Below are 25,931 nucleotides of genomic sequence, written 5' to 3' on the forward strand. Positions count from 1 at the left end.
ATCATTGGGAGACACAAGTGAATAGAACAGTCAAACTAAATCCCTGCCCTCATGAAGCCTATATTCTGAGAGTTTATATGTTTCTCAGGCCCTTGTCTCCACAACCCACCTGAAAAAGAGTTGAAAACAAGGAGAGGGATTGGTGGTGTAGTACAGCATGTTAAGCTATCACTTCTGATACTGGCATCCCATATCAGAGTGCAGGTTCAAGTCCTGGCTGCTCCGCTTTTGATCCAGCTCCCTGCTAATGCTCCTGGGGAAGCAGCAGAAGATGGCCCAAGGGCTTGGATCCCTGCCACCCATGTGGGAAACCAGGATGGAATTCCATGTTCCTGGCTTTTGCCAGCCCTAGGCTCAGCCATTGCAGCCATTTGGGGAGTGAACCAGCAGATGTAAGATGGAGTCTGTCTGCCTCTCTGCCTTTCAAGTAAATAAACATTAAAAAAGAAAAAGAAAAAAAGAAAAAGAGTTGGAATGGTAGACTTTGTGCTGTTGAGTTGGAATGGAAATTTTGTATGAAAACTTTAAGAGATGTATCTGGCATCTCTGTTAATTTCCCTGTTTTTATTACTTCATGAACTCCTGTGAATTAAGAATAATGTCATCTTTAACCGAATTGTATCAGTTTATTTCCAGAACACAAAAGAAGACCACAGGAAAATTTTTGGCAATAGAATGGAAAGGTTCCTGATCTTATCAGAGGTTATTTGAAATAAAATCTAAGCAAGGTGAAAACATAGAAGATGTGATTTTTCAGAGCCAAAAGACTTTGTTTGTTCTGAAGTATGCTTTGAATTCAGAAATACAGAGCAAATTGAGAATATTATATGTTTGAGAAGCTGAACATGGATTAGGAATGAACTAGATAAGTTGTAAAATGCATAACAGTATTTCAGAAAGTATCATGTTTAAGTTAAAGTCACTGCTTTTTATTGCCATTGACTTATTAATGTAAGTCTGTGGAAGTTTTTATGGCTAGAAGAAATGAATTTTAGTATCTATCATAATTCTGGTATAGCTACATTATGAAGGTCATGTGTTTGTCTTTAAACACTGATTTTTTTCTCTACTGCGTAAGTTCACATAATTACTACATTTTCAGTCCTGAGATAGTTCCTGAATTTGAATGTTAAAATCTGTTGAAGATGAAGTTTTATTTATATATTTATTCTTTTCATATAAAGAGGTCTGATTTCATAGATTTCATGTATGTGATTTTCAGCCTCCCCTCTTTCTTTTTTCCACTTTCAATTTTTATGATAACATACTTTCAGTTTACATTATAGTCACAGGCTTAATCCTCCACTAAATAAAGAATTCAAAGATGAAGTTTTAAAATTCCAAAGTTTTTGAAATGTATTTTTGATAAAGTCTTGATGAGGACCTTCACAATTTTTATTACTTGAGTGGTAGGTGGGCTGTTAAGAGCCTAGGAACAGCTAGAATTCTGCTTCTAGGTTTTGTGGCACATAAGAAAGAGCATGGGCTTTGGATCTTAGGCTCAAGTCTGCCTCTTTATTTTCAGCAAGCTCCTTAACATCCCGAACCTCTGTTTCATTGTCTGGTGATGAAAGTTTTTCCTGAAGTGGTGGGGTTTTAATAAAGCAATGTATGTCAAAAGCCTAACATGTTATAGCAGAGTTTATGAATAGTCTCGATTATTATTTGATTTTTATAACCCACAATCTGTTGTAGAATAACCTTGCTTAGAAATGGAATGTTCTTTGGATTACTTTTTCTTCCTGTAAGAGAGTCTCATATTTTCTGTTTTTTCTTTCACAACTTGTAAAAGTAAAGAAAGTGTCCCGCGCTTCATCGATTCTGAGTTTCTCTTCAGTGTGCTATATTGAGCTAGATGATGTAATTGTGAGCTAACATTGGCTTTTGCCCAGGCCGTGGCGACAAGTTTCTTTCCTTAAGGCACACTCTGGATACTGTTTCATCTCAGTTTAGAATGTGTACTTCATAGCTGGACTATTTATTGGTAGAGAACTGCCTGTGCTTCAGTTTCTGGGATGTGGTAATTAACACTTTGCTCCTCAGAGTACTCTCTCTCCTCAACCTCGTGTTTACTTTGGGAAACTTTGAGCTCTGCAAGAAATGTAAACTTCATGCTTATCTCTTTGGACAGCACAAACCAATCAAAAACGTCAACAACATAGAATCACTTTTAAAATGTTGGTTTCTTTTTTCATTGTTAAGACTTCATTATGTGGCTTCTAAAATGTTCACGTGTTTTGTAACCTATTATGGAGGGTCACAAGAGTCGATTTTGTGATTTTGTGTTCTTACTTGGATACAGTGTTCTAGGTTGTTTGGGCTACCATAACAAAATGCCACAGATAGGAGATTTAGATTGCAGACATTAGTTTCTTACCATCCGGGAGGCTGCAAGTCTGAGATCAGGGTGCCACCGCGGTTGGGCTCTGGTAAGGGCGCTCTTCCTGGTTTGCCATTGGCAGCTTCTCCCTGTGTTCAGTGGAGAGAGCACCAGGCTGTTGTTCTTACAAGGATAATATTTCCAAGGGGCTGAATTTTGGGCAGTGGGTTAAGCTATCAGCTTGTGGCAGCTGCATCCCATATCAAATTGCTCCTTCAGGTCCTGGCTGCTCAGCTTGCAATCCAGCTTCCTGCTCATGTGCCTGGGAAGGCAACAGAGGATAACCCAAGTACTTGGGCCCCTGCCATCCATGTGGGAGACTTGGAGAGGGTTCTTGGCTCCTGGCTTTGGCATGGCCTAGCCCTGACCATTGCAGCTATTTGGGAAGTTAACCAGCAGATGGAAGATGCCTTTCTCTCCCTGTCTCCTTTTATCTCTGTCACCCTTTAAAATAAAGTGCATCTTTTTAAAAAGAACACTAATTCCAATATACAGTCCACATTTACATGAGCTCATCTAAACCTAATTACCTCCCAAAAGCCCTGCTTCCAAATACTATCACATTGAGAATTAGAACATCATATGAAATACAGAGAGACACAGTCTGTAACAACAAGATAGTCCATCATCTTTCTCGGCGTTGGTTTTCTCACCTATATAGTAGAGATAATAATAGTACCTACTTCATGGAGTTGATGGGTAACTTAACTAGACTAATATACATATTGCATTTAGCCTAGCTTCTAAAACCTAGCATGTCCTTGATAAATGGTAGCTCTGATTAGTAACAACAGAAATAAATGTCAGAGTGATGGTAGTATTTTTGTGTACATGTATGAACATGTCTCATTCCAGGAGTTTGCCGGAACTCTTATTAGGTTTTAAAATGAGGGGCTTTGCTGTGGCGTAGTGAGTAAAGCTGCTGCCTGCAGTGCCAACATCCCATATGGGTGACAGTTCAAAACCCAGCTGCTCCACTTCTGATTCAGCTCCCTGCTAATGTGCCTGAGAAAGCACTGGAAGATGGCCCAAGCCCTTGGGCCTCTGCACTCACATGAGAGAACCAGAAGAAGCTCCTGGCTCCTGGCTCCTGGCTTTGGATTGGCCCAGCTCTAGCTGTTGTGGCCATTTGGGAAGTGAACCAGCAGATAGAAGGCCTCTCTCCTCACCTCTCCCTCTCTCCCTCTCCCCACCTTTTCCTTTCTACCACTCTTCCCCTCTCTCTCTCCCCCACACTCCGATCCTCCTTCTCTCCCTGCCTCTGCCTCTCTGTAACTCTGCCTTTCAAATAAATTAATTAATTAATCTTTTTTTTAAAAAAAATAGTTTAAAAAAATTGAAGGGCCAGTGTTGTGGCATAGTGGGTTAAGCTGCCACTTGTATCCCATGTCAGAGCATCAGTTCAAGTCCTGGCTGCTCCACTGCCAATCCAGCTGCTTGCTGATGCACCTGGGAAGGCAGCTGATGGCACCCCAAGTACTTGGGCTCCTGCCATCCATGTGAGAGATCGAGATGTAGTTCCTAGCTCCTGGCTTTGGCCTGGACCAGCCCTGGCTGTTGAGGCTATTTGGTGAGCAAACCAGGTGATGGAGGATCTGTCTCTGTCTCTGTTCCTCTTTCTCTGCCTTTTAAATGAAATAAATAAATTAATCTTTAAAAAGTTGTTTAAATTGGTGACTGAGGTCTCTTGAAGCAATTATCAGTGAGTCTTGCTCTTCTTCCCTATTTTTGCTGCCAATTTTTTCTTCCCAGGATAACTGAACTTGCCATCTTGGAAACTTGTTCTGTCCAGTGCTGTCCCTCGGGGTCAGCGTTGTGCCATTACTAGGCTCTTCTTTTGCCTTAGACTCTGCCTTTGATGCAGGTGCTTATTTCCAGTTGGCATGTGGCTCCATAATCTTTCCTTCAAACCCTTCAGACTGCCTCTCTTTGTCATATGCCATTCCATATTTTCTCCCTTACTCACTTGAAAGTCACTTAGAAAAAAAGAATTTCTCTGAGTTTTTTGAGTAAGGTTGACCATGTTCCCAAGACAGGTGTTCACATTGAGCTGACCCAGCTGACTGATGGCTTAAAATATTCTCCATGACCTCTTCTCTATAAAGTCTTCCAGAATAATCCAGTAGGGGCACCCTGTGCACTCTAGGAATAGATTTGACATTGTTGTCTGCAACATTGTAGAATTTCTTACGCCCCAAGGGTGAATTAGGAAGTTTTCTGGAAAATGGAGGTAGTGCTTTTGTAGTGAAACATGTATATCAAGCCATAATATACTTAGTTCTGCATATGGGCACCGGTTCGAGTCTCAGCTGCTCCTCTTCCCATCCAACTCCCTGTTATGTCCTGGGAAAGCAGTAGAAGATAGCCCAAGTCTTTGGGCCCTTGCTCCCACATGAAAGACTTGGAAGAAGCTCCTGGCCCCTGGCTTCGGACTGGCCCAGCTCCAGCTGTCATGGCCGTTTGGGGAGTGAGCCAGCGGATGGAAGACCTGTCTCTCTCTCTCTTTCTCTGTAACTCTGCCTTTCACATATTCACATAAAATGTAAATAATTTTTTTTTAAAATCTTAAAATACAAGTTATAAGTGACAAATAGCAAGCATGTTTTAGGAAAAAAAAATAAAAGTTGGAAATTTTCCTATCAGGCATATGTTCCATCAATATATGTCAAAACAGAGTTTAATACACATAACCTTTAATAAAAGTATCGGGACTTTTTCAATACAGAAATTTACTTTCATTTCAAAAAATTAAATATATTTGAAATATCTTTTGCAATTTAATGGTGTATGGTGATTTCCAAAGAGAAGGGTTGTCTGAAGATGCACAGGACAGTTTCTGCCTGCAGGTTCATTAAATGAGCACGTGTTGAGGAGCGAGTGATACTCCAAATGCATACAGTGCCCTAGTTGAGGGCACTGGGGTTGAGTGCCTTCCAGAGAGGGATCAGTGGGATATTATGGCTGTCAGGTAGGGAGGGATCACTCCCACTTGAGATGGTCAAGAAAAGGATTCAGGGAGAATATGGGCCTTCGGAAGGACCGAGAGAAGTAAAGGGTATCCACAGGCAGGCAGCAGTTAAGCAGACCTTGGTGGGGAAACCGCCTGCATGAAGGACTGGAGTTTGCACTTCTGGCACCCTAGTGCACAATTCTCTTTGACCAAAGTAAAGGGAATGTAAGGGATTTATGGGGCAGGGAGAGGAAGAGGAGGAGGAATAATTATAATGGCTTTCATTTATTGAATGCCTACTGTGTGCTGGACATTGTTTTAAACTTGCATTAACTGATTTCATCCTAAATGAGAAAAGTCCAGAAACATAGTTCGGGGTCATGTTTGAGATGCTGCATGATAGGATAAGGAGCCTTGTAAGCGTTTGAGTTGGTGATGAGGTATCTGAATTGTAACAAGTTTCTATGAAGTGAGGAACTGAGAATGTTGTTCACTGAAACATTACATTGAAGGAATCCAGAATATTAGAAATCCCCATGAGCAAGGGGATCAGTATTTGTGGGAAGTCGATTTTAAAAATAGGTTTGGGGGCAGGCATTTTTCACAGCAGTTAAAATGCTGTTTGGGATGCCCACAAGAGTGCCTGAGTTTGAGTCGTGGCTCCACTTCCAATTCTAGCTTCCTGCTAATACATACCACAGGAGGCAGCAGGCCCTGGCTCAAGTTCCTGAGGTTCCTTCTACCCACATGAGAAATCCAGATGGAGTTCCAGGCTCATGACTTTGGCCTGGCCCCACTCTGGCTTTGTGTTGTGGACATTTGGGGAGTGAACCAGGAGAGAGAGACAAGATCTCTCTATCTCCCTTTCAAACTAAACAGCTTCAACAAAAAATACATTTATCTTGATACAAAATATTTGGAAAGCCATGCATATTTTTTCTAATGATATGCATTTTCTTTTTTACTCCAGTATTGATTTTTGATCACAGAACTACTATATAAAAATATTTAACTGTCATAAAAAAAATCCATTCTATTATCCACTTTAAAATTACTTAAAATTTTAACCTCAAGCTAAGAGATACATTACTGAAATGTCCTTTTGCAAACTTATTTCAGGATTAGCATTTTGTAAGATATGATTTGCTTTTGGAAGAAAGCAGATAATTCTGTAAAGATATTTAATGTCACAGATTTGTTGATGTTGATTGGGCCAATATGTGCACAGTTAATACATTTCTTTTCCTGTTAATTTGGGGTGGAGGTGGGTAGCCATTGAGCCTTTTTGGGATATGTACCTTCTAGGAAAACTGTGCTTAAGAAATGAAATTGTGTATTTTGATAAAGAGAGGTCAAAGATGTCTATATTTCAGTAAAATGGAGAACTTGTACTGTATTTGGTATACTTTGTGTTTTTCCCACACAGAAAAAAAAAACCTTGTTCTGTATTTGTTCTCTGTGATCAATGTCCAGAGAGCAGAATGTAAGATTCTAAGAATTCGCAGCAGCTTAATTTGGCAAGGTTCTGATCTTTCCTTGATACTTAATTCGAGGCACGCAATTTCTGGCCTGTTGATTTGTGTAAGCTTGGTTAAGAAATTACACTGACGGAGTTATGCTGCTTCATCCACACTAATTCCTGCCTGCCATGTATCCAGTGCCTCTGGAATTCTGTTACCAGACCAGATCACACTGTTAAGGGAGCTGTGGCCAGATCCAGCCCAGGGGGAGCCAGGAGCCTCAGAGAGGGGTTCTAGACAGGAAGATGCAGGGCTGGGATGTGGCCTCTTTTCAACTTTCTGGCAGCAAGTTTTTCATTAGCAGGGTGCTGGGATTTTCTTGGCAAAGGAGGAAAATCCAAGAGGCAAAAAGCCTTGAAGAAAACCCAACTCTTGTATCCATGCCCGGAATGTTGTGTTGCTGGCATACAGCCAGTTGTAAAAGGAAGAAATCCAACCCGAATGTGGAGACAAGTTTCTTAGTGCTTTTGTTTCCCTGTTTAAAGTTTTCTCTCAAGCAACCTCTGCAGGGAGGTATTAGGCGGTGACTATGCATAAGGACATTGTATTTGGAAAGTTTTTTTTAACTGAAGCTACTAAATATCCTTGAGTCTGTGCCCTTAATGACTACAGTGGCTGTAGCTACACAGCCTCATAGTTAAGAGAAGGAAAGTGATCTAGGCTATACTTAGAGACTGAAAACTTTATTGGCCACAAGAAGCAGAGTTGAACGTGTGTCCTGGAACTTGAGTGTGTTTTGCTCTCCTTTATACCACCCTGGTAAATGGCCGAGAAGAGAGATTGAGCAGGATGTGGCAGGATTCTTAACTGCATTTTATTTGTCACATTTTTCTCAGATGGTATCGTAGAGTGCTGCTTGACCTCACCCTCTGATGCCCAGTTTTGACCTGGGCGTTTGAACACCCTCTAAGATACAGGCTAGGTTCTCAGTGCCTGGTGTAATGGCTTGGTTAGTTCTAGCTAAACTCAAATGAGAGGAAGTGTCTGTGTGACTTCCCAGAAGGATCTCTGTGGAGGGAAATCTTCCTACTGTGTGCCTACTGGAATCAGGCATGAAGGCTGGTGTTTGAAGAGGTTCTTTACAACATGAGGCTGACTCTACAAACAAACAGCAGTGAAGCGAGCTAGAAGGAGCCCCTGTCACTATTCTATGGCACCCAGGCAGGGGGCCTCTGGACCTACTACACATAATAAACTTCTCAAACTTCAGACCACTCTTTTCTGGGGATTTTCTGCCACTGACAGCTGAACCTAATCCTAAAGAATTCAGAGGACTGTGGCAGTGGAAATAGAATTGAAGATGGGTAAAATTCAGTCAGTATAGAAGAATTTTTACTATACACAGTGTTCAAAACAAAAAAGACTAAGACGGACTAACAAGTCCTGGGATGAAGGCATTAAAACATATAACATAAAGATAACCAGGCTAACCCATTTGTAATTCTTTTTACACAGAAGTGAGATTTTAAACCTGGAAGATTTTTGTAATCCTGTAGTTTTATGAAAGCTATAAAGTTATTCTGAATGTCTCCAGTATATTCACAGGCTTCTGGAAGTTTCAGGTGTGTGTGTTTGTGTTTGCGTATTTTAAGATCAATTTATTTATTTGGAATGCTGAGTGACAGGGAAGAAGGGAGAGAGACCTTCCTTCTGCTGGTTCCATCCCTAAATGGCCACAACAGCCAAGTCTGGGCCAACCTGAAGCCATCCTGCTGCTCTCCCATGTGGGTGGCAGAGACCCAAGGGTTATCTTCCTCCACCTTCCCAGCTGCATTAGGGAGCTGGATTGGAAGTAGAGCAGCTGAGACTTCAGCCAGGGTTCTTACAGGATGCCAGTATTACAGGTGGTGGCCATCAGAATCAGCCCTTAAGGCATTCGAATCTTGCTAAAAAGCCCATGAGAGTTTCGCAGGCAGGGAAAGCCAAGACCCTGTTGCAAAAAAAAAAAAAAAAAAAAAAAAAAAGACCTAAATGAAAGATCTCTGTGAGTGAGATCCCAGCAGAAAGAATGGTCTATCAAAGAAGGAGGTACCTTTCTCTGAAGGGAGGAGAGAACTTCCACTTTGACTATGGCCTTGTCTAAATAAGATTGGAGTTTGTGAACTCAAGAGGCTTCCATAGCCTTGGCAGCTCATGACAAGAGCCTCGGATGATTACTGATGTCATAAATAAGAGTGTCAATCGTTAAATCAACAACAGGAGTCACTGTGCACCTGCTCCCCATGTAGGATCTCTGTCCTTAATGTATTGTACTATGTGAATTAACGGTAAAACTACTACTCAAACGGTACTCTATACTTTGTGTGTCTGTGTGGGTGCAGTCTATTGACATCTTTACGTAGTAAATACTAAGTTGCTCTTCTGTATATAAATATAATTGAAAATGAATCTTGATGAAGAATGGGATGGGAGAGGGAGTGGGAGAAGGGATGGTTGCAGGTGGGAGGGAGATTACATGGGGGGAAAGCCACTGTAATCCAAAAGTTGTACTTTGGAAATTTATATTTATAAAATAAAAGTTGAAAAAAAAAAAACCAGGTTGTGGCCAAACTCACCATGTCACAGTGCTGGCCCCCAGATGTTTGGGGTTTAAAGTGCATTTGTGATTGACCAGACTGACCAATCTGTGTTGTAGTCAGATTGGGGTGATAAACAGTTTCCTTTAAAATTTGCTTAATGGCCTAAAGTTTTTGTAAACATTTCTCATGGATTTGAAAACAGTGTAGATTCCCTAATTTCTGGGTACATATTTCTGGGTATGTAACTCCTATACATTGATTTGTATATTTGTTATATTGCTTGGCTCCCTGCCTAGGATGTAATTTTCATGAGGGTAAGGACTTGATTCTGTTCACTGTTCCATCTCCAGTGCCTAAAACATAGTCCCATCATATCACTGCTTCAAAGTGAAATACAGTGAGTTAATTGTGCTGCTCAAACCATCTGTAGCATTGATAATTTCTGTAATTTTAGTATCAACTATTAAAGGGGAGTAAATTGAAATCTTTCACTATAGACATGCGTGTGTCAGCTTGACTAGTTCCTACAGCTTTTGCTTCAGACATTTTGAAATTATTAGAATCTGTACATTTGTAATAATTTCTTAATAAAGTTATGTAGTAGCTCTTATTAGACTTTTATCCTTAAACTCTGTTATATCATATTAATATAACCACCTCTGTTTTCTTTTTTATTAGAAGTTTCCTGGCTTGTTTAATTATTATTAGCATCTGCTTGGTTGTCTTTATTTGTTATTTGTATTTGCCTAGTGGTTCTTTCTCCATCCATCTACTTCCAATATTTTTCACATTCTTTTGATTTGATGTATCTCAGTGATAAACTATGTAACTGGAATTTTAAAAATTCCAATCTAGTACTCTTATTTTAATTGGAAAATTTTCTCTTTTTTTTTTAAAAAAAGGACTTATTTATGTATTATTGAAAGGCAGAATTGGGGGGATGTTATATCTTCGATCTGCTGGTTCTCTCCCCAAATGGCTGCAATGGCCTGAACTGGAGCCAGGAGCTTCTTCCAGGTCTCTCACTGGAGTACAGGGGCCCAAGCACTTGGGTCATCTTCTGCTACTTTCCCAGGCCATTATCAGGAAGCTGGATTGGAGATGGAGCATCTTGGACTTGAACCAGCACCCATATGGGATGTTGGAGCTTCAGGCAGAGTCTTACCACACCACTGACCCGCCATACATACTTTAGAAATAGCCTCTGACTCTTTTTCCTAACAGCAAAGAATTTAGAATACATGTAATTACTGTGTTTCATTTTAGTTCATGAATACTCTTTAGCTGTGTCTAATGCGCTGTTTAACTCATTCACTGTGTTTTAAATTTCTATAATTATATTTTTCCAGGAGGTCTATTTGGTTCTTTTTAAAATCTGTCTGGTTATTTTGTTAGTCTCTTGTTTTGATCCATATTTTGAAATTTGATCTTTTATTTTTATCAACATTTTTTCAGTGTGTTCACTTTAATAAAAATATGTAGACCTTACTATCACCGTGGAATGTAAGTTTAGATTAGACAAGAGAATTTCACAAGTACAATAACATATTCATGGTATATCAGAGTTTGTGTATAATGTCTCACAAGCCAGCTTGCTTATAAACTACTAATCACTTCCACTGAGGGTAATTTAAAATTTATGAATTTTACACAGAAAATAATTTTAAAAAACTGCACACATTTTAAAAGTGTTAATTTACCTTTTTATTAGCAGTTAAAAACATGTTTATTTCAAGATGATATTTAGAAGTTATTCTAATATAACAGCAGCAAAAATATAATTCTGCAATTACAAAAGAGCTAAACTAGAATCTATAATTAAATCAGTATCAGGTTTATAAGTGTGATTCTGATATAAACACTACTATGCAGGTATCTTAAAAGCGTGCTGGCTTTCGTTTAAACACACACACATATGCATACGCACACACACACACCTCTTCAGTTGTGGGAGGCTGTACAAGGTACAGTCCACGAACTTTTAAAACAGTTCAAGAGACAACCAGCTCTAAATACTGGAACACTCAACCAGTTTATGAGGCAGGCAGAAAAAAAAAGTGAGTTAACTGAGGTAAATAGGACTCCTATCTAACACCCAAAGCATGTGATATTCTGCAGCAAACTGGGAGTAACTTCAAGGTTGGCCTGCTGTGTTCTGTAGGACTGATTTCATCACAAGAGTTTAAGAAGGGGGCATCAGGAGGAAGCTTGGATGAGAAGCTGAGGAGCCAGGACTCAAACCAGGCAATCCGATATGGGATGTGGGCATCCCAAGGGGTGTCTTCATTGCTGTGCCAATCACATACTCCACAATGAGGGCCACCTTAAAGTTGTGTTTGATGCCGGGAAGCATAGGGATATTTGTTTTGTCATTGTTGTCTTTGTAAAGGGTAAAAAAACAACTTGTCCGCCCATTCCCCTCTAACCCACCTGAAGAACTAGCTGAAATGTTTGCTGTGTTTATATACAGAGGTGTGACTTTCACGCTTAGCCCTGATTTTTTTGTGTGTAGTTGTTTGCAGCAGGAGTAAAAACCTCATAGCCACAGTTTGCAATCAGGGACAAGTTTTCAGCATGCGTGACTCATTTCCCCATGCTATTCACTGTTAATAGTGATAACACTTTAACTTTTGGAAGTGGAGAAATTACCAAAAATTATTGATTGGGGCAAGAGTCAGGAATGACTCAGAGCATAACTCTGTCCCTAAATCTAGATGATGTTGTATCTAACATGGGACTGTTTCCTACATGTTTTCCCTGACATGTGTACTATTAAAATTAGCCTTTAGCCCAGCGGAGAAGTTTGCCTTGACTTTTTAAGGTAAGTAGTATCCTTCTTTGGGTGCCTCATTAGAATGAATATATTCATTGTGGGTATTCCTCTTTAAAAAAAAAATGTTTAGGAGTAATTTTTTAAAAAGTAACAGATCTGATATGTTAATTTTTGTGATTGTAGTAACTCAATCCCGTGTACTTTAATCATCACATTTTATACCTTAAATGTATATAATGAAAAAAAACTGTGAATATGAAACAAATGGCACAAAACTTTGGCTGTATTTATTAGCATTTGTTGCATTTTCTTCTTGTTTCTCAACAGATTATCTTTGCACTCACAGAACAGTGTCCTAGAAAAAGGACAGCACACAGATAGAGGTTTGGATATGTGAACTGTAGGAGTAGTCAGTCCTGAGGGAGGCACAGGTGATAATCTGGAAGGATTTGTTTTATTTGGACAATGATATGTTTGCTTTAAATTCTCATGGTGGAAGTCTACGTGCCTCCTTAGTGACTGGCTCTGTTGAGTTCGCTCTTAGGGTACATGAAGCAACTAGGCTGTGAGCTGAGATGATGAAACATTGTTTTCCTGCTTGCAAACAAGGACATTTCCTACAAGCAGAGTTTGTTGAAACCTTCCTGTGAAAGATTCTTAAACAAACTTGGTCTTTGTTGACATCAGATAAATGAAATAGGCTGAGTAGTGAAAGTTTAGGAGTTTCAAACAGTTTTATACAAGTTACACTTCTTTGGTAACATTCATAAAATGTTGGTCTTTTAGTGACAGAGAAATAATTGCTGATAGCTTAGAATATTTCCTAATGACTAGTTAGTGGATTCAGTCTACATACACTAGAGTTTTTAAAAGCATATTTCTAAATACGCAGAGAAAATGTGAATGTAATTGCAAGGACTGTAACCCTAAAAAGTAATACTGTTTAGAAAGAAGAAAAAACAAATACAATCAAAATCCTAGTTAGAGAACAGTGGTCAGAGTGAGGAACAAGAAGGGTAGACATCAGAAGCATTTGTTATGGATGCCATGGGACTTGAGAGGTTCAGATTTACAAGATCAAAGAGGGGACAGGCATTTGGCACAGCCATTAGAACAGTGCTTGGAACACCTGCGCCCCACATTGGAGTGCCTGGGCTTGAGTCTGGCTCTGCTTCTGACTCCAGCTTCCTGTTAATGCACACTCTGAGAGGCCACAGTAATGACTCAAGTAATTGGATCCCTGCCACTCTCCTGGGAACCCTGAATCCAGTTCCCTAGTGCTGGATATTGTGGGCATCTGGGGAGTGTGCTAGAAGGTGCTGGATCCCTGTCTCGGCCTTTCAGATCAATAGTAAAAATAAAATATGAAAGAGTAGAGTAAGTAGTATGAAGTTGTGGAAAAAATTCCACAGAAATGTGTGATTTGAAGTTATGTGAAATACTTTTTCAGGAAGAAGGTGACCAAAAAGGAAAACCTGTGTAGTAGCAATACTGCAGTACTAAATCCAATTTTGCTTTTCTCTGCAAAAGAAGAATGGTCAGGTACCTGACCAGAAGGAGAGAACAAATGACCATGAGCAAACCCGAAGCTCACATTGATGAGAGAGAGCCAAGTGGTTTTAAAAACTAGTTTGGCGCAAACGTTGTGGCTCAGTGAGTTAAAGCCATGGCCTGCAGCACTAGCATCCCATGTGGGTGCTGCTTCAATCCTGGCTGCTCCACTTCCAGTCCAGCTCCCTGTTGATGAGCCTAGGAAAGCAGTGGAGGATGGCCCAAGTCCTTGGGCTCCTGCACCCAAGTGAGAGACCCGGAGGAGGCTCCTGGCTTTGGCCTGGCCCAGCCCCTGTCATTGCAACCATTTGGGGAGTGAACTAGCAGATGGAAGTGCTCGCTCTCTTGCTCTTGCTCTCACACTCTCTCTCTAACTCAGCATCTCAAATATTAAAAAAAAAAAAAAAAAAAAAAAAAAAAAGCCTAATTCAGGGTCAGGTCTGGATATTGAGATCTCACTGGTAAAAGAATTTGTAAATAGGTGTGTGGAGTGCCCATCTCTAATTTTGGAGGAGGAGCTCTGATGTATGGAAGAGGAGGCAGAAGCAAGGAGGGAGAGGGCTATCCTATTGTCAAACTGGAGACCAGTGTGGATTCTGCAAGCCTCAGATTGAGGATGTGGACACTGCTCACCTGCAAAATTCCAGCAATTTGTGGTATGGACTTGGAAAAGAAGTTGATCCCCGAAAGGCATCATGATTTTCCAAGAACAATTCATGCCTAACAAACCCCACATCTTTTTACATGATTATTAGAATGATAGATTTGGGAAATTTAAACATATATTGTCAGGATTTCGGCAAAGCATTTAGCAGCATTTTTCTGTCATAATCTTGAGAAAAGGTTAATAGGAATGTCAGTTTCTAATTGGTTGTATGATATATCCAGAGTGTTGATTAAGGTCAGTGTCAGTTAAGGGGGATATTTTTGGTGGCAGGCCGTTGTACTCTGCCTGTGGCTGTCAAGTTTAACATTTTAGGTCCAGCACCATGGCTCACTTGGTTAATCCTCCACCTGCGGGACCGGCATCCCATATGGGCGCTGGGTTCTAGTCCCAGTTGCTCCTCTTCCAGTCCAGCTCTCTGCTGTGGCCCGGGAAGGCAGTGGAGGATGGCCCAAGTGCTTGGGCCCCTGCACCTGCGTTAGGGATCAGGAGGAAGCACCTGACTCCTGGCTTCAGATCGGCGTAGCTCTGGCTGCAGTGGCCATTTGGGGGTGAACCAACGGAAGGAAGACCTTTCTCTCTGTCTCTCTCACTAACTCTGTCAAAAAAAAAAAAAAGTTTAACATCTCTTTGTATCAGTGAGTCAGGTTTAGATAGAAGAGAAGTTCATCATGTTTGTAGTGACATAAAGGTAGGATAGTTAATACATTGATGGACTTGTATTACAGTGTGATTCCAAATAATATGAAACTTAAAATGCTGGATTTTAGATTTAAAAATCATCAGTGAAACCAAATAGAATTGAAGAGACCTCTCCAAAAGGACATGAGGTTTTTAACTGACTGCAAACCAAATTTGAATCTTTCACTCATTCATTAAACAAATGTCTACTGCACTCTATTTTATATTTGAAAAGCTATGAGGACACTGGAGATGCAAAATTAATGAAACATAGGCTTTCATTTCAAGAAATTTAATAGTCTAAATGAGTATTAATTTCCTAAAATTGTCATTAAAAATATCACAAAAATGCAGCTTAAAATAGCCTAAGTGTACTGTCTCATAGTTCTGGAAACTAGAAATCCAAAGTCGATAGCTGTGCTATGCTTCCTGTAAAATCTGTAGGGGAGAATCCTTTCTCAAGCTTCTGGTCATAGCCTTCAGTCTGATGGCTTTGTGCTTATAGCTGATTTGCTCCAGTTTCTGCCCCAGTCATCACCATGCATTCTTCTTGTGTGTCATGTGACAATCTCCTATGACATTAGTCATATCAGATTAGGAACTACCATAATGACCTCATCTTAATTTGATGACATCCACAAAGACCTTATTTCCAACTAAGGTCACCAAGTAGGGTACCCAGTTTAGGATTTCAACATATCTTTTTGGGGAACACAATGCAAACTATAACAAGGAGTGAAACGTGCTCATCCAAATTCTTGCCTGTGATTTTGGTAAACAGGATGTGAAGGCCATCTGACTCCCACATCTGTCACTCCATTGATCGCCAGGGTTGATTCAGCTGATCTGGATGGCTAGGCAGGTGTCCCCTTCCTCCCTCACCGCTCCATGTGCGTCCCTCCCGAAGCTGCATGCTCAGTTGACGAGAACGACCTTCCCCTCTAGAGGGGGACCGGTCTTCAGCCAAGGGTATACGAGTAGCTGCACTCCCCTTCTAGAACCTCCAAACAAGCTCTCAAGAAAGGGGATATAAAAACACATGATGCTGTGAGAACAAGTAATGCAGTCCTAATAGCTTAGGTTTAGGGAGTGTCTAGAGTGACTGGGAGCTCTCCAAACAATGAAGAGGAGTAACTTTCCAGCAAGGAGAAAGAATGGTGCAGAAAGGCCTCAGCTGATAACAGGCTTCCTGTTCCGAGGAAGTTAAAAGGAAACCCAGTGTAAGTCAAGGGTAGGAGGAGGGAGCAGAAGATGGGCTGAGAAGACAGGAGCAGACCCAGCAGAGCTTTGCATGGGATGTTGAAGCAATTTGTGTGGGCCCTTAAAGGGTAAGCAGAAAGAATTCATCGGAATATGTAGGATGAAGTAAAGTCATAAGCAAATTAGACTCTATACTTGACCACACCAGGGGCTTTGTCTTCTTGGAAGTATCGTTTGCTTTTCCAGATGTCATTGTACTAGAGAAGTCTTGGGAAAATGGCCATTTGGACTTACTTGAAAGGGAAGGTTTGTCTGTATTTGATCCTGAGGCAGAATTAAACCATTGGAGGGGAGTTATACGAGGAGCACTCCATGTGATGAAAGACCATCTAGCAGGGGAAGCTCCCTAGGGAGGAACAGGATGTCTTGAGAGTTAGGATTCTCCTAGTGCATAGGAGGTGGCCACCTGTTAATGAAAGGAATCCTCAGCAAAACGAGGTGGGAGGTGATTTCCTTGCAGGCCCCCTATGAGAAGTACCCACTTGGGTTTCAGTTGTGTGGTTAAGATTTCTAAATGATATCTACCATGTACTATATAGTTACAAATTAAGGGGTGAGAATTTGGCCTGGTGGTAAAGATGCTAGCTGAGATGCCTGTGTCCCTTATCAAAGTGCCTGAGTTCGATGCCTGGCTCTGCTCCTCCCCAAAGCTTCCTGCTGATGCACGGCTTAGGAGACAGCAGATGAGGGCTCAGATATTTGTCCCCTGCCACTCATGTTGGGGACTTGGATTTTGACTCTCTGTTTTGACTCAACCCAGTCTTTTTAGGCAAAAATTTATTTTTTTTTAATTAAGAGCAGACTTGAAAATGAAATCCACTCAGGGACTGTTAAGTAACTGAATTCACTGACAAACATCCCAGGAGTTTTTCAAACAGTCTGCTGCCCCTGCTCAGCATTGCTTGTCTTCTCCACACTCTGCTGAGAATCGCCCTGAACCTCCTGTCTCAGTTACAATCCTCTTTTCTCTTGGCCTCTGTTCCCTCAGCTGCTCCTGGTGCACTTGTTCTATCAAGCTGGTTTCTAGGGATCAACTGCCAGACATTTATGTTAAGCCAAATACATCCTCTTTAGAAGTGATGGTATGTGAATGTGTACATTCTGTTGTGCTCTCCCAGGGCAAGGAGGAAGCAAGAGGGGACACAGTATAAGCAACACTGTTCATCCTCCTCAAGGGCCAGGTGACCCAGTCTCTGCAGGTCGCATTTTCAAGGAGGCACTGACCAGCTGCCAAAAGCACACTTAAAAGGAGTTGCACCTTCCTGTGCATCTCTTGATACTCCTTAAAAATCCCTTTTGTCCTCTCTCACTTCTCCCTACCATGGATGCCATTTCTTACTGTTTATATAAGTAACTACAGTTGTTTCTTTGTTTATAAACATTTAATAGCCCTCAGGATCTTTTGTCAAAAGAATTGTTTTCAGTAAAGTTAAAGGACCATTTAAACTTTTGATTGATTTTAAGAAGTGACTGATTATGTAAATCGTCAAAATTCCATTCGTTTAACATTTTGTTTTTATATTAAAGAGGGTAAGACATTTTCATCAGCTGGTTCACTCTGCAAATGGCTATAGCAGTCCAGGCTAGGCCAGGCCAAAACCAGAGGATTATGACAACCCACTGCATATCTCCCCTATGGGTGGCAGGAACCCAGCTATTTGAGCCGACACCTAGTGCCTTGCAGAGTGCATGCACATTAGCAGGAAGCTGGAATCAGGAGTGGAGCAGACTGAAACCCAGGTACTCCAGGATGGAATGCCAGCACTTTAACCCTAGACCAGATGTCTGACTTCCATAAAGTTCTTGAAGTACCCATTTATTATAAAAATTGAGACAAAATCTGATGAAAATGTTTTGGAGAAATTGTTTATGGTTACAGCATATTAATAAGTAAAACAGAAATGTGACAAGAATGACAGACCTCAGTTTGAAAGACTTAATCATTTCAGATTGTTCTAATTTGTAAAATTGTTCCTAGTTTGCATATTTTACGCACACATTTTTTATGCTCTGAATCATGATGATGTAGAAATGGTACCCGTTTAGTTGCTTTCTCTAAGCACACAGTAGGAATGCTTTATTTAAGTTTTGTTGAAGCCAACAGGAACTTGGAAACTTCCTTGAGCCAATAGCAGTGTTTCAACAATCTGCCAAAGTGCTAACTTTGAAATTCTGTGGTCACACAATGTTTCTGTATTTTAAGAACAACCAAATTGGAACATGCTTTTCAAAATTGAAAATATAGTTTTGAAAATGAACATTTTTTAAAGAAATGGCTTTTCAGCAAAACCAAAAACCATAAACCATAACTCAGTATCCAATCAGAATTTATGAACTTGGAAGTAAAAATGAAATGTGAATTCTTGTTAAATTCCTTTTCTGCCACAGTATGATGGAAGGAATGTTGTCTAGGATTTCAGCAAAAGTGGTTGGGTTTTAAGTTAGGTAGCTGTCTGGGGAAACTTCTTTGAATGGTAGATTGAAAAGGGCACTTTAGCTGTGTTTGGAAAGAGAATGACTGAAGGAAATGAAGGTGTCATTTCTCAGTTCTTTGCCTTCAGCCAAAAAGAGCTTTCTTACACTCGACCGTCCCTCAGAGACCAGGCACATCATCACAGCATCCTTAATCTGAAACTTAGCTACTCACTCAAAAATAAGTCAAGATTTCTTCCTGAGCAGTAGCTGTTTAGAAAGACGGCAAGAGCATGAGTTCTTCTGGGTCCTCTGGTTTTCCTTGGCATCCTGAAATTGGCCCCAGTTTGTGTGGACGGTGGATTCAAAGGGGGATGGGGGCTGGCATCCCATATAGGTGCCAGTTTGTGTTCTGGCTGCTCCACTTTCGGTCCAGCTCCCTACTAATGGCCTTGGAAAAGCAACAGAGGATGGCCCAAGTATTTGGGCCCTTGCCACCCACGTGAAAGACCTGGAGAAGCTCCTGGCTCCAGCCTGACCCCGCCTTGGCCATTGTGGCCATCTGGGGAATGAATCAGTGGGTGAAAGATTCTCTCTCTCTCTCTCTCTCTCTCTCTCTCTCTCTCTCTCTCTCTCTCTCTCTTTCTCCCTTTCTCCCTTTCTCTCTTTCTCTCTTTCTCTCTTTCTCTTTCTCTCTTTCTCTTTCAGATAAGTAAATCTTTAAAAATATTTTTAAAAGGAGAATGAAGATAGTATTAATTATTAGTCTTAACACTGTTGTGTTCGTTTTTTTAAAAGGTTTCTTTGAGAAGTTATACTGAACAAATCACCCTCGTGTGAAGGTGAGAAGTTTGGATGCCTGTTACTGAAGCAGGAGCCACCCAGAATTCAGCAGGGTTTACAGGATTACTGAATTGTGCCAAGATTTACTCCACAATAGTCAAATATTTAGATTTAAACTTCAGTAATCTAGAAACCCAGTCCCTTAAAATATTTTGTTGCATGAAAGTGTCATCACAAATATTACTGTTTAGTTTTCTGACAATTCAGAGAGCTTGTCATTTTAACTGTATGGTAGATGCATACATTAAAGTGTGCATTTATTTTTTTCATTTGTAGAATGGGAATTCAGGGGTTTTTTTAAGGTTTATTCATTTATTTGAGAGGCAGAATTATGAGAGAGAGGTCTTCCATCCGCTAGTTCACTCCCTAAATGCCCACAACGGCTGGAGCTGGGCTGGTCCAAAGCCAGGAGCCAAGAGCTTCTTCTGGGTCTCCCATGTGGATGCAGGAGCCCAAGCATTTGAACCACCTTCCACTGCTTTCCCAGGCCATTAGCAGGGAGCTTGATCGGAAGAGGAGCAGCCAGGACTTGAACCTGCACCTATTTGGGATGCCGGCACCACAGACGGGGGCTTAACCTACTGTGCCACAGCATTAGCCCAGGAATATAGTTTTAAGTAGTAAAAACAAAGATGGAGCAAACTCTGTTTTGCACAAAGTTATATTGAAGTCCATCTGATGCAACTTGGTTATTGCTTTTTATAAACTATGATCTATAAGCCCGATACTATTTGAACTTTAGGATCGCAGTCTTCCACTTTGATTTAGAACTTGCTTTACCTCTTCTTCCTCCTGAACTTCTCCCTTGCTACAGGTACCTTCCCAACAGTATCTAAGTACTGTAAATCTCCTCTTTATAAAAGCTCTCCCTCCCTCCCCCATGCACCCTTCATGTCATCTGCTTAAAAAAGCCACCTGCATGTGCTTCCTTCATTTCCCCTCCTCTCATCACCTCAGTCCATTGTAGCCTGGCTTCCCCACCTACCTCGCCATGATACAGAAACTTCTCTTGTCTAGGTCACCGGACTTCTTTGCCACTGAATCCTAAGAGTATACTTCATTCCTTTTTCAAAACACCACCATGAGGCCGGCGCCGTGGCTCACTTTGTTAATCCTCCGCCTGCGGGACCAGCATCCCATATGGGCGCTGGGTTCTAGTCCCAGTTGCTCCTCTTCCAGTCCAGCTCTCTGCTGTGGCCCAGGAAGGCAGTGGAGGATGGCCCAAGTGCTTGGGTCCCTGCACCTGCACAGTAGACCGGGAAGAAGCTCCTGGCTTTGGATTGGCACAGCGCCAGCTGTAGTGGCCATTTGGGGGGTGAACCAATGGAAGGAAGACCTTTCTCTCTGTCACTGTCTATAACTCTACCTGTCAAATTAAAAATAAATAAAATCATAAAAACACCGCCTGATCCTGATGACTGCTTTCTTGAGAAACTCAGTTGCTTTTGTGTTGGACCTTCTCCTGGTTCCTTCTACCACTCTGGCCTCCTCTTCTCAGTCTCCTCTGTGAGCACATACTCAGGGCTGGGCCAGGTGAAAGCCAGGAGTCCTGCACTGCATCCTGGTCTCTCACATGGGTGGCAGGGGCCCAAGTCCTTGAAACATTTTCCACTGCCTTCCCAAGGTCATTAGCAGGGAGCTAGATCAGAAGTGGAGCAGGCAAGACTCCAACTGGCCATCACGTGGGATGCCAGCTTAGTGGCTTAACCTGCACAGGACACCGGCCCACATATCAGTATTTTGATTCCCCCTATGGTATCTATGCATTTTATTACCATCTCTATTCTAGTAGTTCTCAGCTCTCTGTCATCTTCTGTGCTGTCCTGAGCTCTGTTGAGAGTACATGACAGTTCTCCACATACCTGCAAATCAGTGGTCATAAAGAACCTCCTTTGTTTTGCTCCTTACTTAACGTGAAGAGCACACACAGACTATTCAGCAACTGTGCCTCCAAAATCCAGTCTCTGACTTTTGTATCCTTTGCCTCCTTCTCTTCCCCACTTCCTGTAGCCTAGGGAAGCTCACAGTCCCTCTTGCCTAGATTGCTGCAGTAGTCTGTTGACCTTCCACTCTAACTCTGGTCTTGATCCTTCTCATTGCTTCCTTACAGTACAATGAGAATGCTTTTCCCAAAGTCTGTAGCTGGCTTAAAGTCCCTCAGGGACACTGCCCTAATGATGAAATTTAGGTTCCTTGCATGACCTAGGAACCCCTCTGCTTACCTCTCCTCACCAGTAGCCTTTCCCTCATCCCATTAAGCTGGGTTTACAGAATTGCCTTCTGTTCCTTTGCACTTGCCAGTCCTCAATTAAAACACTTCATTCCCACCGTCCTCTCCTGCCCTCCTTCCCACTATGCATTCACATGGCTGGCTCCAATGCATTATTGCTCGAATTAAACAGTGCTCTCTGTAGGAAAGCTTCTCCAACTACCTGAATTCCAGTCAAAGGCTGCTTTTGGAGCCCCCATATCCGTTGTGCACAAGTGTTTGCTGTGTGATGTTATAGTGGCTTCATCTGTGCCACTTTGTCCACACTGAGTACCATGAGGGAGGGATTTTGGCAGCTTTAATTTATGGTTGTTTCAGTGCCTAGTAGAGAGTACGGAAGTGTTTGTGGAATAAATAAAGCTGCATCTTTCAACAACCAAAAAAACCCCACTGATAGAGCTGACACTGTGGGTAATGGGCTAAGCCTCTGCCTGTTTCACCAGCATCCCATATGGGCTCAGTTTGTGTCCCGGCTGCTCCTCTTCCTAACCAGCTCTCCGCTATGGCCTGGGAAAGCAGTAGAAGATGGCCCAAGTGCTTGGGCCCCTGCACCTCTGTGGGAGACCCAGAAGAAGCTCCTGGCTCCTGGCCTTGGGTTGGCTTAGCTCCGGCTATTGCAGCCATTTGGGGAATGGACCAGCGGATGGAAGACCTTTCTCTCCTTCTCTTTGTCTATAATTCTACTTCTCAAATAAATAAATAAACACTAACATTAAAGTGTTAAGACACAGCTGTTGAGAAATTTTTCAGGTTCAGAAAATGTAAAACCTTTTATCCAGTGTAATAAAGTATTCCAGTCTCCTGTATCCATCTCTCCATTAGATAAACAGTAATCTACTATTAGCTCACTACTGTGATTCATTGGCCCAGAATGTTTGAAACCTTGGTGGTAAGTATTCTTGACCCCTCATTTACTGCTCTGTTGACTGTGCAGGGTGCCTCCAAATGGATTTCATGTATGGCTAAAAGGAGAACGTTTTCTCTGCTGCATGTCCACCTCTTTGCAGTTGAAGCAAAGAGCAGGACTGAGGGTTGATAAACTCTCCGAGTACCTTATGGGAAAAGTAAGCCAACTTCAGCTGTTCTGTCAGGAAATCTGCCCTTAGAAAGAAGGGGAATTATTGGAGAATGTAACAGAAATAACAGGTGGTAGCAGATTTGAAGAGTCGAAAGAAAAAGAGCCTAGCAAAGCAGGCCTCCCCCAAAAACACTTTGACCTTCACTGGTGGGTGCTCCTTTTAAGGAGCAGAGACCACTCCAAATAGCTTAAGTGTGCAGGAGGTGTGTCAGAACCATCCAGGGGAATCTCACACACCCAGCATCAGAAGTGCAGTAAGGCCTGGGAGAAGAGAGGTGACCCACTCTTCCTGCCGTGTCTCCCTGCTGGGGCTGCAGATTTTTTCATCTCTGCTTTCCCGAGTGCCCGGGGTGCACCTTGAACTGCCAGGCGCTTTGTTTCTGCATCGTGTCAAACTGGCCCCCAGTGTGCCTGACTTCAGCCTGAGCCCTGGATCAGCTGACCGATCTAGTCGTGTTATTCAGAGTTTCACGAAACTCAACTGAGTGTACACAGCCTTTGAATACTAACCCCTGAGTCAGGTGTCTTTTTCTGGCTTGGGCGTGGGAAGGCAGTGCCCAGTGCTGTGAAAGGGCAGATGATCTTGAGAAGGGGTGCAAGCAGCCAAGCTGCGACAGGACCCCTAATAAGGTGGCCATTAGCCTACGGGCCATGACGGAAGGCGTTAGAGTCACACGTGCTGGGTTTCATCCCTGGCACCACCACATGCTGAACTGTGATGCTGGCTAACGGTTCTGCACCTCAGTTTCTTCATCTCGACTCTGAGATTAATAGTTCTGATGTTACAGGGATATTGTGAAGATTCGGGAAAGAATGAAAAAGGTCCTAGATTCATGTCTAGCACACGGTAAGTGCTCCACAAGCCCTAGCCTTTGTTAATCGTAGCGCTTGTAGATTAGTGATGAGTGTAAAATAACTTTGGAAAGGGCATCTCCTGATGTTTGCAGTAATGTGTATAGGATGACCAGGCCCAGTGGCCTGGCAGGAGGAAACAGGTGGAACTTGCTGGCACTCAGAGTGATTTATGAGCCCAAGACCTTCTGGGGATGGTCTCTGACTGGTGCAGGAGCCTGCCATGAGCTTTGTGCTGGTGAAGCCGTCATGCTGACTGGGTGGCTGTTCTGGTTACCAAAGTAATAAGAAGGGCTTTGCATTCTTCATTTCCCCTAAAAGGACAGTTTTCTTATTCTACTTCTTCTTCAGAGGTTAATTTCTCAGAAGACGCATAGAGAGAATGATGTGGGATAAAAGATAAACACAAAGGGTAATTATTCAGCCTTAATTAGTGAAAACAAGCAGCAGCAAACCCTTGTATTCAAACCCAAAACCTTTATCTTTCTGGGAAACAAGAGCACATTTTCACATACAAGCACATTTCGCTTATACTTGTCCCAAAACTTATTTTTTTTTTTCAAATCAAATTTTGGATGCAGAATTTGTTTTATTGTACTGCAGCTATTTGAATGAGACAACTGGGTATGACTTGTGCTCTATTTATCTTTTTATTAAAGTTAAGTGAATTCATATGTTTTGAAGCACCAGTTGCCTTTACAAGCTTTCCAAAATTCAGCTATTGATTTGTCGGATGTCCTTATGCAGGAGGCTTGTCTATGTCTGGACTCTGCATCAGACATTTTGAAATAATATGATTTACTCTACTTCCCAGCAGCACTGATTGACTATAAAAGAAAATATAAACATTAACTACAACAATGATTGTAACTGTATAGAGGCTTCAATTCTGTGTTTAGTTATTACTTGTATCTACATGTCTGGAGAAAACTTTGAAGAAAGAAATTGCTTGGAAAATTTGATTTGCAGAAAAGATAAATTTGGAACAAATATAAGTGAAATAAATTCATCCAGGAAAAGAGGTTCTGCAAGGAGAAAAAAGGTTTTAGGCTGATTGCAAAGGATTGTTGTTGCTTCCTTTTGTCTTTTCCTAATCCAGGCTGAACAGTTACATTTCTGGTTATCTTATCCTGCATACTTGGTTATATTTGTGGATGGGGGGAGCAGAATTAGTCTCTGAAAACAGAAAGAAAAGTCAAAGAAAAGTCAATAATTCCAAGGGATTGGTGCCCATGTCTCTCCCACTACCCCGTTATTGAATTACTTTACCTGCAGTATGAGTTGAAATTTTATCTTGGAACTCTAAAGTTGTAGAAATGTATTTGATGTTGGGTTTGGAGATGGCAAAACCAAAAGCTGTAGTTTGGAATGCAGAAACAATGGGACAGGGATCCTTGTTCTGTATGTTTTAGTTCCTGTTTTCCCACTGGTCCAAAACAAGGTGCAGATGTCTCATCACTGCGAAACCAGCAGTTGGAATGAGGAAGGGAAAAAATGGGAAACTAATTTGTTGAGGATTTGTGGGAATGCCTGCCCCACTGACTGATCACAGCTGGTCCCTGTTGTAAGATTTATTGTCAGGACCTGTGATACCAGTACACAGGATTGTGGCGGCAAAGATTTCAGCTTTTCTTTAGGGCAACAGGGGTGAGATTCGTTTTTGTGTGACTAAGGCTGCATTGAACTATTATTGAGCTAGCTAAAATGAAGATCTGGATGGATATTTGAGTAATTAGCAGGATTTTGAAAGATTTCTGAGGGCAGTTGATAGGAAGTCTTCTGTACAGTGTGTTCTTTGATCAAGGCTGAGGGTTTTACAATAGCTAAAATTCTGCACTGTTGAGTTAAAGTTTTGAAGGAGAGTTTTCAAGTTGCTGAGGAAGGAATTTAGGTTTTTCTTGGCAGGAACTAATAGGAGCTTATCAAGAAGTGAGATGCCCAGAGGCTGCTGTACCTGAGGTTGGGTGGGGCAGAGCGGGGAGCTGAAGAGGGTGCCCCTGTATCATCAGCATCAGTAACACTGTTCAGAGGTGTTGCTGCAGCAAGGTCTGTTGGTAATCCCTGCCAGACTGATTCCACTTTCACATCTAAGCTACCATGTACGTATCTTTTTCCTCAGTAGAGAGTCCACTGTTGTTTTTTTAAGATTTATTTATTTTTTTGAAAGGCATAGGCCGGC

General features: G+C 41.7%; 1 protein-coding gene across 4 annotated transcripts in view; it reads left to right on the plus strand.

Moving 5' to 3' along the window:
• The window catches only part of SLC7A2 (solute carrier family 7 member 2), a 79,365-nt gene that overhangs the window by 18,293 nt on the left and 35,141 nt on the right, over positions 1-25,931 (plus strand). The window contains exon 1 of one of the 4 annotated variants that reach the window (XM_062213572.1): positions 12,092-12,190. The exons of the other annotated variants lie outside the window; for them this stretch is intronic. The gene's annotated coding sequence lies outside the window, so the exon portion shown is untranslated. Of the gene's footprint in view, positions 1-12,091; positions 12,191-25,931 lie in introns of those variants that run through there. 4 annotated transcript variants of the gene reach the window in all.

The sequence above is a fragment of the Lepus europaeus genome, chromosome 16, assembly GCF_033115175.1.
Source record: "Lepus europaeus isolate LE1 chromosome 16, mLepTim1.pri, whole genome shotgun sequence".
Classification (NCBI taxonomy): Eukaryota; Metazoa; Chordata; class Mammalia; order Lagomorpha; family Leporidae; genus Lepus; species Lepus europaeus.